This window comes from Lathyrus oleraceus, chromosome 5 (assembly GCF_024323335.1).
Source record: "Lathyrus oleraceus cultivar Zhongwan6 chromosome 5, CAAS_Psat_ZW6_1.0, whole genome shotgun sequence".
NCBI lineage: Eukaryota > Viridiplantae > Streptophyta > Magnoliopsida > Fabales > Fabaceae > Lathyrus > Lathyrus oleraceus.
The window spans coordinates 632893296-632908995 of record NC_066583.1 but is presented as its reverse complement, the minus strand read 5'-3'; positions in this window follow the sequence as shown (position 1 = coordinate 632908995).

Here is a 15700-nt window from a genome sequence, read left to right as displayed (position 1 = left end):
TGTTGAAACTGGAGATTATTTGCAGCCATTTGTTTGACAATATCTTCTAGTGAATGTCCAGAAGGTGCAAAGCACACAACCTCAAATTCCTTCAGATGCTCATGCGGATCCTCACCTGCAAGACCACTAAACCTTGGAAACAAGTGTATTAAACCAGATTTCAATTTAAAAGGAACCGAAACATCAGAATATTCAATACAAAAGTCATTATAATTAACATCAGGAGCAGCAAACTGCCTTAATGTTCTTTGATCATCCATGTAATAAAAAAATACAGAAATACCAACTATGTCCGAATTAGACAAAAACAAATAGAAAGAAGAAAAACGATTAACATAAATTCAGAAAAATACAAAAGCACCAAACTTAATCTAATGACGTGAAATAAAAATTTTGAGATTTTTTTTGGATTTTTTCGACACTATGAAAACAGTAAAAAATTAATTAAAAATAGAAAAACAAGGAATTTGGCAAATTTGACGTCAGAGTTCCTTACTTTTAAGTAAATGAGTATTGATCGCACGATTTTTCAGCTTCTAGTAGGCAAAAAATTTATACAATCAAACACAAATTTTCCAAAAACCGGTTTTTTCTGACTCTAGACGCAACTCCGAACGCGAAACTGTAGAAAAATTCGGAAAAATAACAGGAAATTGCAGAACAACAAAACACACAATACTTAAAACTAAACTATGGGCTAATTCAATAAGAATCCCCGGCAAGGGCGCCAATTTGATCCGCTGTTGCGCGCGGATCAAAAACGAGTAGATTTTCAAAAATGTAGTTTACGACAAATTGACTCGGATTATTGTTCTCACAAGGATTCTTGAATGAATTAACCAATGATAGTAACGATTAATGAGGTTTTTGCTGGTTTAGGATTCAAGTAAAAAAAAAGATTAAAATAAGTGATTATTGAAATAAGCTGTAGCAACAATTTACTGATTCGGTCTTTGCCTATCATCGACTATCGTAATTCCAACCGCAGATTAACTATTCCTATTCGATTATAATATCAACTGACAAGCACAATTGATAGTATAAGTTGTATGTTCCTATTATCTGAATTAAGCAAACGGGATTAAGTTTCATGAATTAAGCAAACATGAATTAAACGGACTCGATAACGAATTAAGCAAACGAAATCGTGACTATAGTTAGGATCACACAATCAATCGGATTAAATCAATATAGCATATGTAAATCAGATTAAGCAAACAAAATACATATATTAATATTGAAAGGAATAAAAAACCTGAATAAGAATTACTAAAATCTCAAGGTATCGGAACCCGAATATAGCAAATTGTTTGGATCGATTAGTTCTTCATGAGAATTCTTGCCAAAACTTTCAAGTATTTCGTGAATAGTCCCCCTCCTAATGTTATGCGGCTGTTAGGTATATGGAAAACAAGGAATTTGGTTTACAACCCAACTGGATCGAAAACATAACCCAAGCCCAAAACTAATGATCCAAAATTTAAATAAAACTAATGCTGCAACTTCAACGAATTTTCTGGCCCTGCTACAGTCTGATTCAGCTCTCGACTTCTGAACAAAAGTTGTAGATCTTTTTCTTAGCTTTCCATCGACTGGTAGCACGTCTCAATCCGATACTCCTAGCTCAAGATATGATTTTTCTCGCGAAAGCTGCTAATGCTGAAAATTAAATAAGTGCAAAAATAAAATAAATTATGAAAACACATTAAAACATAAAAATAATCAAAGTAAACTGAAGAAATGCTTAAGTACAAACATGGAAGAACATGCATCAAAATGCACTGATCAGTCAGGCTTCCTCCAGCAGGTCCTCCCCAGACCACCTTCACTAAAACAATCTCCTTCCCCCTGAGTTGCTTCACTTCTTGATCCTCAATCATGATAGGCAATGCTTCCATAGTCAGATTCTCTCTCACTTGGATATCGCTCATCTGGATAATATGCGATGAATCGAGAATATACTTCGAATTTGAGAAACATGGAAAACGTCATGCATATTCAAAAGAGACAGTGGCAAGGCCCCCCCATAAGCAACAACTCTAATCCTTTAGGAAATCTGACAGGGACCAATAAAACGAGTGGTGAGCTTCTTAGACTTCAAAGCTCTCCCAACACCAGTCACATGGGTTACTCTCAAGAACACATGATCTCCCTCCTAAAATTTGAGGGCCTTCCCGCGCTTATCATGGTAGCTTTTCTTCCTACTTTGAGATGCCTTCATATATATTTTCTTGGATCATCTTCACTTTCTCTCTAGTTTGCTTAACAATTTTTGGTCCAAGAACAACATTTTCTCCAGATTCATACCAACAAAGAGGAGTCATACACGTCCTCCTATATAAAGCTTCAAATGGTGTCATCCCAATACTCAAATGATATGTGTTATTATAAGTAAAGTCAATCAATGGCAGAAAACCATCCTAATCACCTATTTACTCTAAGACACAAGCTTTCAAGAGATCTCCCAAAGACTAAATAGTCCTCTCAGTCTGACCACCGGTCTTTGGATGGTAAACAGAACTTAACTTCAACTTACTACCTTAAGCTTCCTGTAAGCTCTCCCAAATTCTGGAGGTGAACCTTGTAACACCCTAAACTCGGGATAATAGATTTTAAATAAAAATAACAGGAAAAGTATGTTACCCCATCATAAATACTTCATAAATCATAAAACAACAAATGTTGCACAACGGAAATTTATTTAGAAAAACCATAAAACATGTCTGAATAGAACTGAATAAATACATCATAATCAAAATATCATAATAGTTGATTAGAAACAAATAAAAGTAATGTACATGAATGCTTGTATCCCTAGTGTTACAGATTAGAGCATTCTTATTTGAAAACTAGAATATACAGAAGATAAAAGTCTACTGAGAGGCAACAACCATCTCGCTGCAACAACAAACCTCAGTCATGCTAATCACCTATGCAAAGCACAACACAAAACCAAGCAAACAATAAGGGGTGAGAATACACTTACATATAGTAATGGTGAAAGTTTCGGCAAACAATATAATAATCGAGAAACAGTAATTCACTCAAAACATGAATGATAATCCCAAATCACGCCTGGTTGGTCACCTATTATATGCCCAGTAACCGGTATCCCTGGTGTTCCTTCCTTCTGCTCCCTGTTATGACTTTTTGTCCCCTGTGGAGTCAGATTTTATTGAGTTGAGGTGTGCCTTTTAGGTCCTCCTCAGATGTGTCGGATGATTGATATCTCTCACCCTTATACCGGTCTTAGATATTCTTTCTCCCTGAGCATGTTGTTCTCCCACCCTTATACCAATGTTTTGATAACATGTCTCCCTTTTGAGTTTATTACCCAGTAGCCGATAATATCTCGTTGTTTCTTCCTCAACTAGTTCCTTTATGGATTTCCCCATCTGAGTCCGGATTTTTTATCCGAAGTATCCTTTGTGGATAGTTTTGTTGTATTGGCATATTCCCCATTACGTGCATCTTTGCGCCAGCTCGAGTCTTTCCATTGATTTATTTTCGTGGAATCCCTTCGTGTCTCTCAGCAAGTTTTTAAGTCGTGATCTACTCACACATTTTTGCCCTACTTTTCCCCAAAGTCTCTGTCTTCCTAGTGAGTGTGTTACTCCTACGGATTTTTTCAGTTTCTCCGGATTTCTTTTCCTTCATGGCATTTATTCACCATGAGGATTTTATTTTGCATGCATACATTTGCATCATGAGGTCTCTTAGGGACCAAAATTCGTCTCTTTGTTATTATTTAAGCCCATTCTACCTCGTCGAGACGAAGATTTTAACCTTCATATCTCCGGTTAGAATGACCTTAAATAGGAGCATCTGTAAGACCCTAATTTTAACCCTAAGATCCCTCATGGCATCATATCATTTGCTCATTGCATTGCCTCAAGGATCATAGCATGTGTGGCTCCTTAACCCTAGGGTTGGGACTTGTGTGAGTGGTTTGAGACCACCAAGCATGCTTGAATTGTATATTATTTCTTTTCTTATTTGTTTACTAACCAAAAGCACAAAAATATGTCACTAACTCTTTTTGTTTTGAAGCTCAGGTGATCATGTGCTCACAATGCTCCTATGAGGCTCATAAGCTCAATGAAGTGGCTAAGTGAAGATGAAAGAAAGCATGACAATGGTCCACAAAGATATTAATCATCATATATGTCTCCCAAGTATCTCAATTTGCCAATTCGGTCAAGATAACCCAAAGGGCTTGAGTATTGTTTCCCAAGGAAACCCTAATTCAACTATGCATTGACTGTGCCTTGCTCATGAAGCAACCTCAACCTATGATCACGTTAAATCAAGGGAAGTTATTTCATTCATTATTTTATACATCTATGAGCCTATATGAGTATCCTCAATCATTCATTCATCAAGATTTGAAGTTTGGCCTTGAGAAGTTGACCAGTCAAGTCATCTGACTAAACTGAAGATCACTGAGACACAACTTGTGATGTGTTTGTCAAATGAAGATGACCCCAAGATAAAAAATGTTCTTAAGAGCCATATGAACAACTTTCATGTTCATAAAAAATCCATTTGAAACTTGGAAGGTCATCATTCATTTCAAAACATTATAGGTCATTTTGACTGAAACCCTAATTTTTGGTCAACTTCCCAAGGACCTAACTTCCTTATTTTTTATGATTTTTAGGTGAGACCAATTGCATTGGAAATCTTAATATGTCTAATTCAATTTTTATGTTGGACAAAATTTCATAATCCTAAAAGAAACACATGTGATAATACAAAACATTATAGGTCACTTTGGACCAAATCCCTTGAATTTGAAAAATGTCCAACTTAAAGTGCCCATAACTTTCTCATTAAAAATCCAAATGATGCAAAATTTGAGCCTAAAATTGATAACCTTGAAAGGATATACAACTTTTATGTTGGAAGTTTTTCCATTTTAAGCTTGCATCATTGAAACAGAAGGGCTTGAAGTAGCCTGGTTTTGGCAAAAGTTTTCAAAGGGGACCTAGACATGTTTTGTACCCCTAGCTTCAAAGCCAGTTTTCATAAATTTCCAAACTCTAAATGGATTTTTTCCCAACATAACTTTTATTCCTTATGTCAAGAGCTTTCCAACCATTACTCACATGACTATTTTTGGATTCTCCATGTGGGACTTTCGAAGAGATGAATGTTTATGTGCATTTTGGCAATTCACATCATAACTTAAAATGCAAGCAAATGACAAGCCTTGTGCACGTCCAATTCAACTCATTGTGACTTCAGAATGCATTTCCATTCATCCTTGGGCTTTGCAAGCGCCTATACAGGCCCATGCATGGAAGGTCCAATGTTCATGCACACGAGCAAATCACCTCATTGCCTCAAGCTCAGCTATAAATAGAAGCTCTTCCTCATTCAAAAACCAACCTGAAGGAGATCTGAAACTTTGCTGGATTGAAACCTCACCCTCACTCAAAGGAATTTCAGTTTTCATTTCTCAATTTCAAGCTTGAATCTCAACATCCTTAGTTGATCTTCAAGACTTAATTCCTTAGCCTTGCATCATCATCACATCTCCAGATCAAAATTGGATCAAGAACTTGAGCAAACCGTGTTGTTCAAAGCTGCATTTCAGAGGTATATCACCAAACTTGTTTGATCTAGATCTTGAAATACAATGTGAATTGCTTGAGTTTAAACTGTTTTCTGAAGTCCTCGAGCAAGAGGCAGGCCAATGGTGGTCTTAATTTCATGAATCGTGCCATTTCAGTTTGTATACCATGATTTTCCAGCTCAGATTTCTCATTAAATAGAAACATTGAGGAAGATCCAAGGTTACAGGGGTGATGTACATCACCCTAACTTCATTTTGATACCATTATTTTTCATTTTTATTGAGGTTGAAAAACCTGCGTGTGGTGGCCGGAACCAGTTAGCTGGCCAGAGAAGATGGTGGTTTCCACCACCACCCCCACGTGGGATCACCAGAGCCATTGGATGATGTTCAAATGTTATAATCGTGTCCCTTCATTTGGCTGACTTATTTTAAATACATATGTTGCGCGCTTGACCAAGGAGCATCGTGCATCAGCGCCTCTGGACCGTTTAATGATGCCACATCAATTAATGAGACGGATCCAATGGCAGCGCATTTTTTCTATTTTCTATTTTTTTGTTTTAATTTCATTAATTCCTTTTATTTTCAAAAATTTATAAATATTTTATTTGAAGTCACAAAAATATGAGACCAATGGCAAAAAAATTCTTGAAAAATCTAGTTTCATATTTTGATTTTTAATTATTTTTGTGACTTCATTTAATATTTTTTGTTAATTATTTGGTTTTTAATAGTTTTTAACTCATTTTAAATACTTTTTGATATCTGAAAATTCCAAAACTATTTTCTTAACACATATGGATCATGATAAGTCAATGAAAAATAGTCTCATCAATTTCTTAATTGATTTGAGATTTTAATCCATTTGTGTTATTTTCCATTGTTTTTAATTGATTTAAAATAGTTTTTGATTTCAAAAATTGTTGAAAATTTTTGTCAAACCTTGTTTGGCCATGTTAGACCTATGAGAATTTAATTGGACTTGTTTAAGTTGATTTGAATTGAATTTGAGGTTTGACCTTATTTTGTCCATTTTAATTTTGCATTTATTTTAATTTCAAAAATACCAAAAAAAATATGTTTGACTTGTTGACTTCTAATCTTCATTTCTCTTCTGTTTAACATTGGTTGATGATGATTTGATTCACTTTTGACCAATTGTATTTGACATTTGAATTCTCCTTTTATTCATTTCATCTTCATCTTCTCCTTTTTATTTTGGCCAATGAGTTAATGTCTTATGGTTGGTCTTGACATATGAGAGGTTTAACCTTCTTTGATCCAAATCAAACTCAACTTGATCCATGATCAAGTGAGTTGCTTTGTGTCCAAGATAGGTTGCTTCTTGGTCAAGAAAAAAACATAAAGTCCATACAAGGCCTTTCATCCTTTCTTTTGGCATGGCAAGTTGTAGGAGCTTGGCTTACTAGTCATGATCTCTAACTTGTGTTTATTTTCCTATAATTTTATTGACCGGCCTCAGATAGGTGTGACTACTACATTAGTCCACTTACGATTGCTTAACATAGCGCTAAATTGTCTTATGACACACTAACATAACCACTAAATACTAACTTTAATTTGAGCATTTAATTTCTTGCAATTTACTTTAATGCAATTTACTTTCTTGCTCATTTATTCATATTGCCTTTTCACTTTGCTCAATTGAGCACATACTTTATGTTTATGTCATCTTCCTTTTGCTCATTTGAGCTCATTATTGTATATAAATCTATTATTGTCTTGTGGTTGTTTTGCCTTTGTTTGTGTGAACCCAATGAAAAAAGGAGAAAGGACTTAGAATTAGGATCTTACCTATGCTTAAAGGATTTCAAGATAAACTAGGCCTCATGCCTTTAGAATGCTAAACTTGTTGAAGAGCAACTAGGCCTCATGCCTTTAGAATGCTAAATCTTAAAGTTGACTTCAAAGGACTTCCTAATCTAATCTTGTGTGATAGGGATTTCATCTTGAGATAGTAAGAAGGACCATTGTCATGAGTAGCCAAGTTAAGAGAGACAAGCCAAATGGAGATCCTAGGAGCTTGAATCTAAATATTTGTTTGATTGCTTGAGTGATTGCTAAGTCCAAAGGAAAGGAGCATCTTGAATCATCTATATGATCTCAAGAAAAGGAACTCCAAGGGTTTTATCTCTTCTCTTATCTTTGTATGCTTTAGGACTAGCCCTTCTCTTCTTCTCCTCATTCTAACCCAAGCCAAACTCTTTTTGTGCAAACTTTGACATTTTTTTCAAACTAGAAACCTAGGCCTTATGCCTTTGACTTTTCAAAATCTTTTCATTAATACTCATTGTGAATAAACATTAATTCAACTTTGACTTCTTTTTGTAAATACACTTAACTTGTAAATACAACTCACTTCAAGCTGTTTTTTGTGGTTCCAATGGCCACCTTTGTTAAAACCTTTTCATAAACATTAGCCATAGGTTTGAGTTATCATAGTGGTTGATGTAAACCTCACCTTATCCTTAGTGGTTGGATTATAAGTCTTTCATGCTTATTATAGGGTTAACTCCTCACTAGTATGTTGAAGCTCTCCTCACATGGTGGATTGTTGGTTTAGGTTGAGTTTTCTCCCTTTGATAAAAAAAGATCTTAAGGCTTTTGATCAAATCAATTCACCAATCTTTTGAGATTTTTACCCCGAACTACAAGGTTTTAATCCTACCTTTGTGATGGTACGTAGGCAATGGGTTCATCCATTCAAACAACAAAATTGTAAATATAATTTATTCTTCTCTCATCTCCCCAATCTTTTGCACATATTTTCACAAATACCAACCTACAATACACATTTGCAAAAAGGACTCCCTTAGAGTACTAAGGATGTTTTGGGTGCGTAAAACCTTCCCATTTCATAACCAACCCCCTGTAGTGGGGTATTCGTTACCTTTAAATTTATTGACTAAATCAAAAGTAAATCATACAAGTCGAGTTGCCACCGCACTTCTATTTATCCAAAGGAAAGGTTAGAAAGCGAACAAAAACCGAGAAGTTTTATCGAATCAAAAACTAATAAAAATGTCAGAGATCGGGGTAAGGGGGTTGGTTATGAAATGGGAAGGTTTTAAGAACCCAAAACATCCTAGGTACTCTTAGGGAGCCCTTTTCATAATTTGTTGTAAGGTAGGTTGGTATTTGTGAAAATTATTTGTGCAAACATGATTGGGGGAGATGAGAGAAGAATGTACAAATTATTTACAATTTTGTGTTTGAATGGATAAACCCACTGCCTACATACCATCTTAAAAAAGATTAGGATCAAAACCTCGTAGTTCGGGGTAAAAAATCTCAAAATAAGTGGGTGAATTGATTGGTCCAAAAGCCTTAAGGTCTTTTGTTATCCAAGGGAGAAAACTCAACCTAAAACCACAAATCCACCATGTGAAGATAGCTTCAACATGCTAGTGAGGGGTTAACCCTATAATAAGCATGGAAGACTCATTGTCCATCACTAAGGATATAAGTGAGTATTATATCAACCTCAAGGATAACTCAAACCTAATAGCTAATGGTTCTGAAAAGCTTTGATAAGAAAGTGACCATTGAAACCACCAAAACATTTGAATGAGTTATATTTACCAATAAAAAATATTTACAAAATATGGTCAAAGTTGACTTAAAGATTCAATTCAAAATAAGTGTTATGAAAAGAAAATTTGAAAATCAAAAGCATAATGCTTAGGTTTCTAATGTTTGAAAACAAATGTTAATGTTTGCACAAAAGTTTTAACTTGTGTTAGAGTGGAGGGAAGAAGAAGAATGGCTAAGTCCTGAACATACAAGAGATGAAGGAAAAGAAATAAGACCACAAATGGAGTTCCCTTCTTGAGATCATATTGATGATCCAAGTAGCTCCCATCCTTTGGAATAAGCAAGCAAATAAGTATGTACTCAAGCAATCAACCAATCAAGCAAGCTCTTAGGAATCCTTAAATGGCTCTTGTATCTCTCACTTTAGAAGCTCATGACAATGGTTCTCCACTTAGGCTCAAATTGGAATCCCTAGTACAAGAACACACACATCAAAAAAATTCTATAAATGTAAACAAAGAATGGACAAGAAAGGAGTTTAGAGAATAGGTCCTTTCAATTCCTCTTCAATCATTAAGCATTCTAAAGGCAGGAGGCCTAGTTGCTCTTTGACATTTTCTTCTTTTATAGCATTCTAAAGGCATGAGGCCTAGTTTCTATTTGACTCCATTTTTGCATAGGGAATATCCTAAAGTCTAAGTCCTTTTGTCCAATTTGCATTTGGTTCACAACAATCAAAACAAAACACAAGCACAATAGTATATACATAATTATGTGCTCAAGTGAGCAAAAGGCAAATTGCATTAACATAAACATGTGCTCAAATGAGCAAAGGGCAAAAGCAAATGAATAATATGTACAAGAATATTAAATTGCATAAATGTAAAATGCAAGAATTAAATGTTAATGGTAAATAGTTAGTGTTAGTGTGCCATAAGGCAATTTAGCGCTATGTTAAGCAATCGTAAGTGGACTAATGTAGTAGTCACACCTATCTGAGGCCGGTTAATAAAAATATAGGCAACAACACAATTTAGAGATCTTGATTAGTGAATCAAGCTCCTACAACTTGCCATGCCAAAAGAAGATGAGAAATGATCTTGTATTGATTTAGGTTCTTTGCTTGATTAGGAAGCAACCTATCCTTAATGCAAATCCATTCACTTGATCTATAATCAAGATGAATTAGATTTGAATAAAGGAAGGTTAAACCTCCCATACATCAAGGCTAACCACCAATCTTTAACTCATTGATCAAAAAAGAAAAAGAAGAGATGAAGAAGGAGATGAATAAGAATGTACATTCATGGAAATTTAAATGATGTAATCAACATACATTGACCAAAGATAGATGAAATCAAGGTCAAACATTAGTAAACAGAAGCAAAATGAAACTTAGAAGTCAAGAAACAAATAAAATATTTTTTGTATTTTTGAAAATTAAAATAATACTTGAATTAAAATAAACAATTAAAGGTCAAACTTCAAATCCATTTCAAATCAACTTTGAAAAGTCCAAATGGATCATCCTAAGTTCAACAAGGTCAAAACAAAGTTTGACAAAAAATTTCAGCATTTTTTAGAAACCAGAAACTATTTTTATTTAATTAAAAATGTATAAAAATAACCTAATTGAATTAAAATCTCAAATAAATCTCAAATCATTTATAAAAAACTATTTAAAATGAACTAAAAATAACCAGAAAAGAGAAAATTCATAAAAAATATCAAATGATAAAATAAAAAAATTTTAAAAATCATTTTTAGAAACTAGAAATTAAAAGCGAAATAATGCAATTGGTCTCACATTTTTTGGAATTAAAATGAGTGAGATATGATTTTTTGAAATGAAATGGAATAAAAGAAATAAAATGGAAATTAAAATCAGAAATAAAAAATAAGGAAAAACGTGAGGCGTTGGATTCAAGCTCATTAATTGAGTTGGCGCATCAAACGGTTCCCAGGCGCGCATCCACCAAACACGCTAGTTAACTGAGCAACATGTGGACATTAAAAGAGTCATAACAAAGGAAGGTTCAGATTAGATCTGGGAATTAAATCCAACGGCCATGGTTTGATCTGGAGCTGGGACGGTGCTATGCACCACCGTCTTCTCCGGCGAGCTCAACAGCTCCGGTGAGAATTACAGTCATGGCACACTCAACCAAACTAGGCGATCTACACATCAATGGAAAGCTGGGGTGATGTACATCACCCCTGTGCCATCTATTTTCACTTTAGACTTCCATGGAGAGAGAAATTAGAAGTTAAAAAATATGGTGTTCAACTGAAACTTGATGGAATTTCAAAATTCAAAGCATAAATGAATTGCCTCTGATGAGAGGACTTCAGCCAACCCAATAAATGCAAGAAACAAGCTATAAACAAAGAGTTTAGAAGAAGATAAGTTTGGATATCCACCTCTGAAATGTGGATTTGTTGAGCACAATTCTTCAAAGCTTTTGGTTGCAGGGTGATCTAGGGATGAAGATGAGGCAAGGTCAAGGAATTATGAGTCTGAAAATCAACCAATGTAGTTGAAATTCATATATGAATTTTTGAAAAGTAAGTGAAAATTCCTTTAAGTGAGGCTATGGAGGGAGTTGTGCAGCATAAAAGGCGCCTTTTGGTTGCTCATTGTGAAGCCTAACACTCCTATTTATAGCAATTGGCAAGGCAATGCATGAGCAAAGTGTGTGTATGAATGAAGAGGGCCTCCATGCATGGGCCTGTACAGGCGCATGGAGGGCCCAATTCTCATTGCAAATGAATGCTGGTATCACATTTAGGTGAAATGGACGTGCAAAAATGATGTCATGAGCTTGTGCAATGTGTTTTCAACTTGTTTCCAAAAATGCACTACAATGTTATCCTCTTTGAAAATGCCACCTCCAAAAATAGAACATGGCCTTATGAGTAATGGTTGGAAATCTCTTGGAATGAGTATCAATTGTTATGTTGGGCAAAACTTCATTTGGAATTGGGAAATTGGTGAAAATTGATCATAAAGTGCAAGGTGCAAAACATGTGTATGTGAAAATTCCCAAAATGGGCCAACTTCAAGCCCTTCTGTTTCAATGATACAAGCTCCAAATGACAAAACCTTCAACATCAAAGTTGTAGATATTTTCAAGAAATTCAATTTGGACTAATATTGTGCATCATTTGGATTTTTGATGAGAAAGTTATGGGCACTTGAAGTTCGACTTTTTCACATTTCAATGCCTTTGGTCCAAAGTGACCTATAATGTTTTGCATTATCACATGTATTTATTTTAGGATTATGAAAATTTGTCCAACATAACAAATGCAGTAGACATATTAAACTTTCAAATTCATTTGATCCCATCTCAAAATAATGAAAAATGAATGAGTTATGTTCTTGGGAAGTTGACCTAAAATTAGGGTTTTAGTCAAAATGTCCTATAATGTTTTGAAATGGATGATGATCTTCCAAGCTTCAAATAAATTTTGGATGAACATGAAAGTTGTTCATATGGTTCTTAAGAACAGTGTTTCTCTTGGGGTCATATCAATTTGACAAACACATCAAAAGTTAGGTCTCAGTGTACTTCAAAATTGTCAGATGAATTAACTGGTCAACTTCTCAAGTCCATGCCTCAAGTCTTGATGAATTGATGATTCAGGACACTCAAATAAGCTCAAATATGCATGAAATGATGAGTGAAATAACTTCCCTTGATTGTATTTGATCATGGGTTGAGGTTGCTTCATGAGCAAGGCTCAGTTGATGAATAGTTGAATTAGGGTTTCCTTGGGAATCAAGCCTCAAGCCCTTTGGTTTGCTTTGATCAAATTGTCAAATTGAGATACTTGGGAGGAATATATGATGAATGAGATCTTTGTGAACCATTGTCATGCTTGCTTTCCACTTCATCTGGCCACATCATTGAGTATAAGGCCTCCTAGGAGCCTTGGATCTTATGATTGCTCAAGCTACAAAACAAAGGATGTTAGTGACATATTTTTGTGCTTTTGGTTAGTAAACAAAATAAGAAAAGCAATAATATACAATTCAAGCATGCTTGGTGATCTCAAACCAACTCACAAGTATTCCCACCCAAAGGTCAGGAGCCAATATGCTATGATCCTTGAGGCAAGATGCAAATGCAATGTTATGATGCCATGAGGGATCTTAGAGTCAAAATTGGGGTCTTACAGATGCCCCTATTTAAGGTCATTTTAGTCGGAGATATGAAGGTTAAAATCTTCGTCTCGACGAGGTATAATGGGCTTAAATAAAAACAAAGAGACGAATTTTGGTCCCTAAGAGACCTCATGATGCAAATGTAGGTATGAAAAAGGTAATATTTTATGGGGATATATGTCCACAAAGAATAAAAGGAATCAGGAGAAACTGCAAATCCATAGGAGTAATATACTCATAAATGGGACAGAGACTCTGGGGACTTTACTGGGGACTGAAAGGGGATAAAATGCGCGAGCAGGCCACGACTTAAAATTTGCTGAGAGACACGAAGGAATTCCATGAAAATAAATCAATAGAAAGACTCGAGCTGACGCAAAGATGCATGTATTGGGGAATATGCCAATACAGCAAAACTATCCATAAAGGATACTTCGGATGAAAATGCGGACTCAGGCTGAGAAAATCCACCAAGGGACTCCGATGGGGAATGTCCAAAGAGGGCTCAGCTGAGGAAACAACCATTGAGGTATTACGGGTTACTGGGTAATAAGCTCAAGGAGACATGTGATCGAAACACCGGTATAAGGGTGAGAAAAGCAACATGCTCGGGGAGAATGAATATCTAAGACAGGTATAAGGGTGAGAGATATCAATCATCCAAAAATCTGAGGAAGACCTAAAAAGGTATATTTCGACTCAGGAAAGTCTGACTCCACAGGGGACAAAAAGTCATAATAGGGAGCAGAAAGGAAGGAACACCAGGGATACCGGTTACTGGGCATATAATAGGTGACCAACCAGGCGTGAATTGGGGAATATTTCCAAGACACTCATCATACGAAAAGAGGGCTGGAAAAGCAGACTCGATTACAGAATGGGCATTCGATTCCGTAAGGAAATACGAATCTTACTCAACTAGGGAAGAAAAAGACTTCAACAGAAGGGCGCATGAGATATATTATCTATTATCGTCAGAACATAGATAACATACTCGCATGGAAGATTATCCACAACCGGTTATTGGGTTAATAAAGGATAAATCGACCGGAAAGAAAGGACATCGGGATACCGGCTACCAGGTATAAAATGATGAACAAACAAAAGGGGAAAAACAATCATTACCAAACAAAGGTAAATGAAAGATGACTCGATGGGGATAAATTGCTTGATCAAAGCAATTATCCAAGAGATATATCACCGGCAACTGGGTGGTATACTAAAAAATGAAGAAATATCAATACCGAACATTGGATAAGAATAACCACCAAAGAGGGGATTACATCTACCGGTTACTGGGTAGAAAACCACAGAAGAGAGTAACCGTCATCGGTTAGGATGAACAACAATCAAGGGTTAACTCTGCAAGGGGATAAAATGGGGTTTACAACTACCGGTTACTGGGTAGTAAACTACAGAAACTCCGTCGGGGAAAAGATGGACAATTACTGATTACTGAGCAATCATTCATCTAAACTACGGGGAAGTGTAGGGGAAATAACAAGAGTAGTCAGTCTAGGAACAAACTAGAGAGACACAATGAAACAAAACTCAACCCAATGAGGATATAACTCAGGGGAGAAATTCCATCCCAATACATGTTTTGGGAGGAAACTGAAATAACAATCATCCACGAGGTCATAACTCAGTGGGGAATGTGGAAGAAATGATAGATACTTTCTGCCTATGGGGCTGACTTTATATGGAGAGATCAGACACAAACATCTGCTTTGGGGAAATATATATCACCAAATAGTAGGAGATAAAAAACAAAGATATATGGCAAAGCAATGCAACATGAATATTTGAATGTTATAATTATGCATGTATATGCATGGTTTATGTATGATTAATGCTGACAAACAGACATATCTAACACAAACAGGTCCAAGAATTAATGGACAGACATCCGGTACTACTTCTCAATAGAGAAAGCCAGGCCCACTGGAGAACATCCAATTTGATGGGGGCAACAAATACCAGGAAACAATGATCCCTGTAGGGAAAGGAGAACCAATTACTCTGCTGGGAAGGAATCAATACATCTTCCTCAGAAGTTTCAATGCCAATCTGAAATCAGGCAAAGCCTTGGCTGGGGAACTGAACATGGATACGATCCGTCGTAGAAGCCATTCTACTGGGGAAATTATCCAGGGGAAGGATGAAACTCTGTGGGGAACAACCACCGATCAAAAAGTTTCAAAACCAACACATTTCTTTGCACTGCTGGATAAATCATCTCTGCCGAGGAGAAGAGAAACACCACTCCACTGGGGATGGAAAGATAAACATTTTCATCACCCACTCTGCTTAGGAAGAATCAGCAAACAGGCTCTGATCAGACAATTCCACTAGGGAAACACTGCTGATGACTGAACTGGGCACTAAAATGGGAT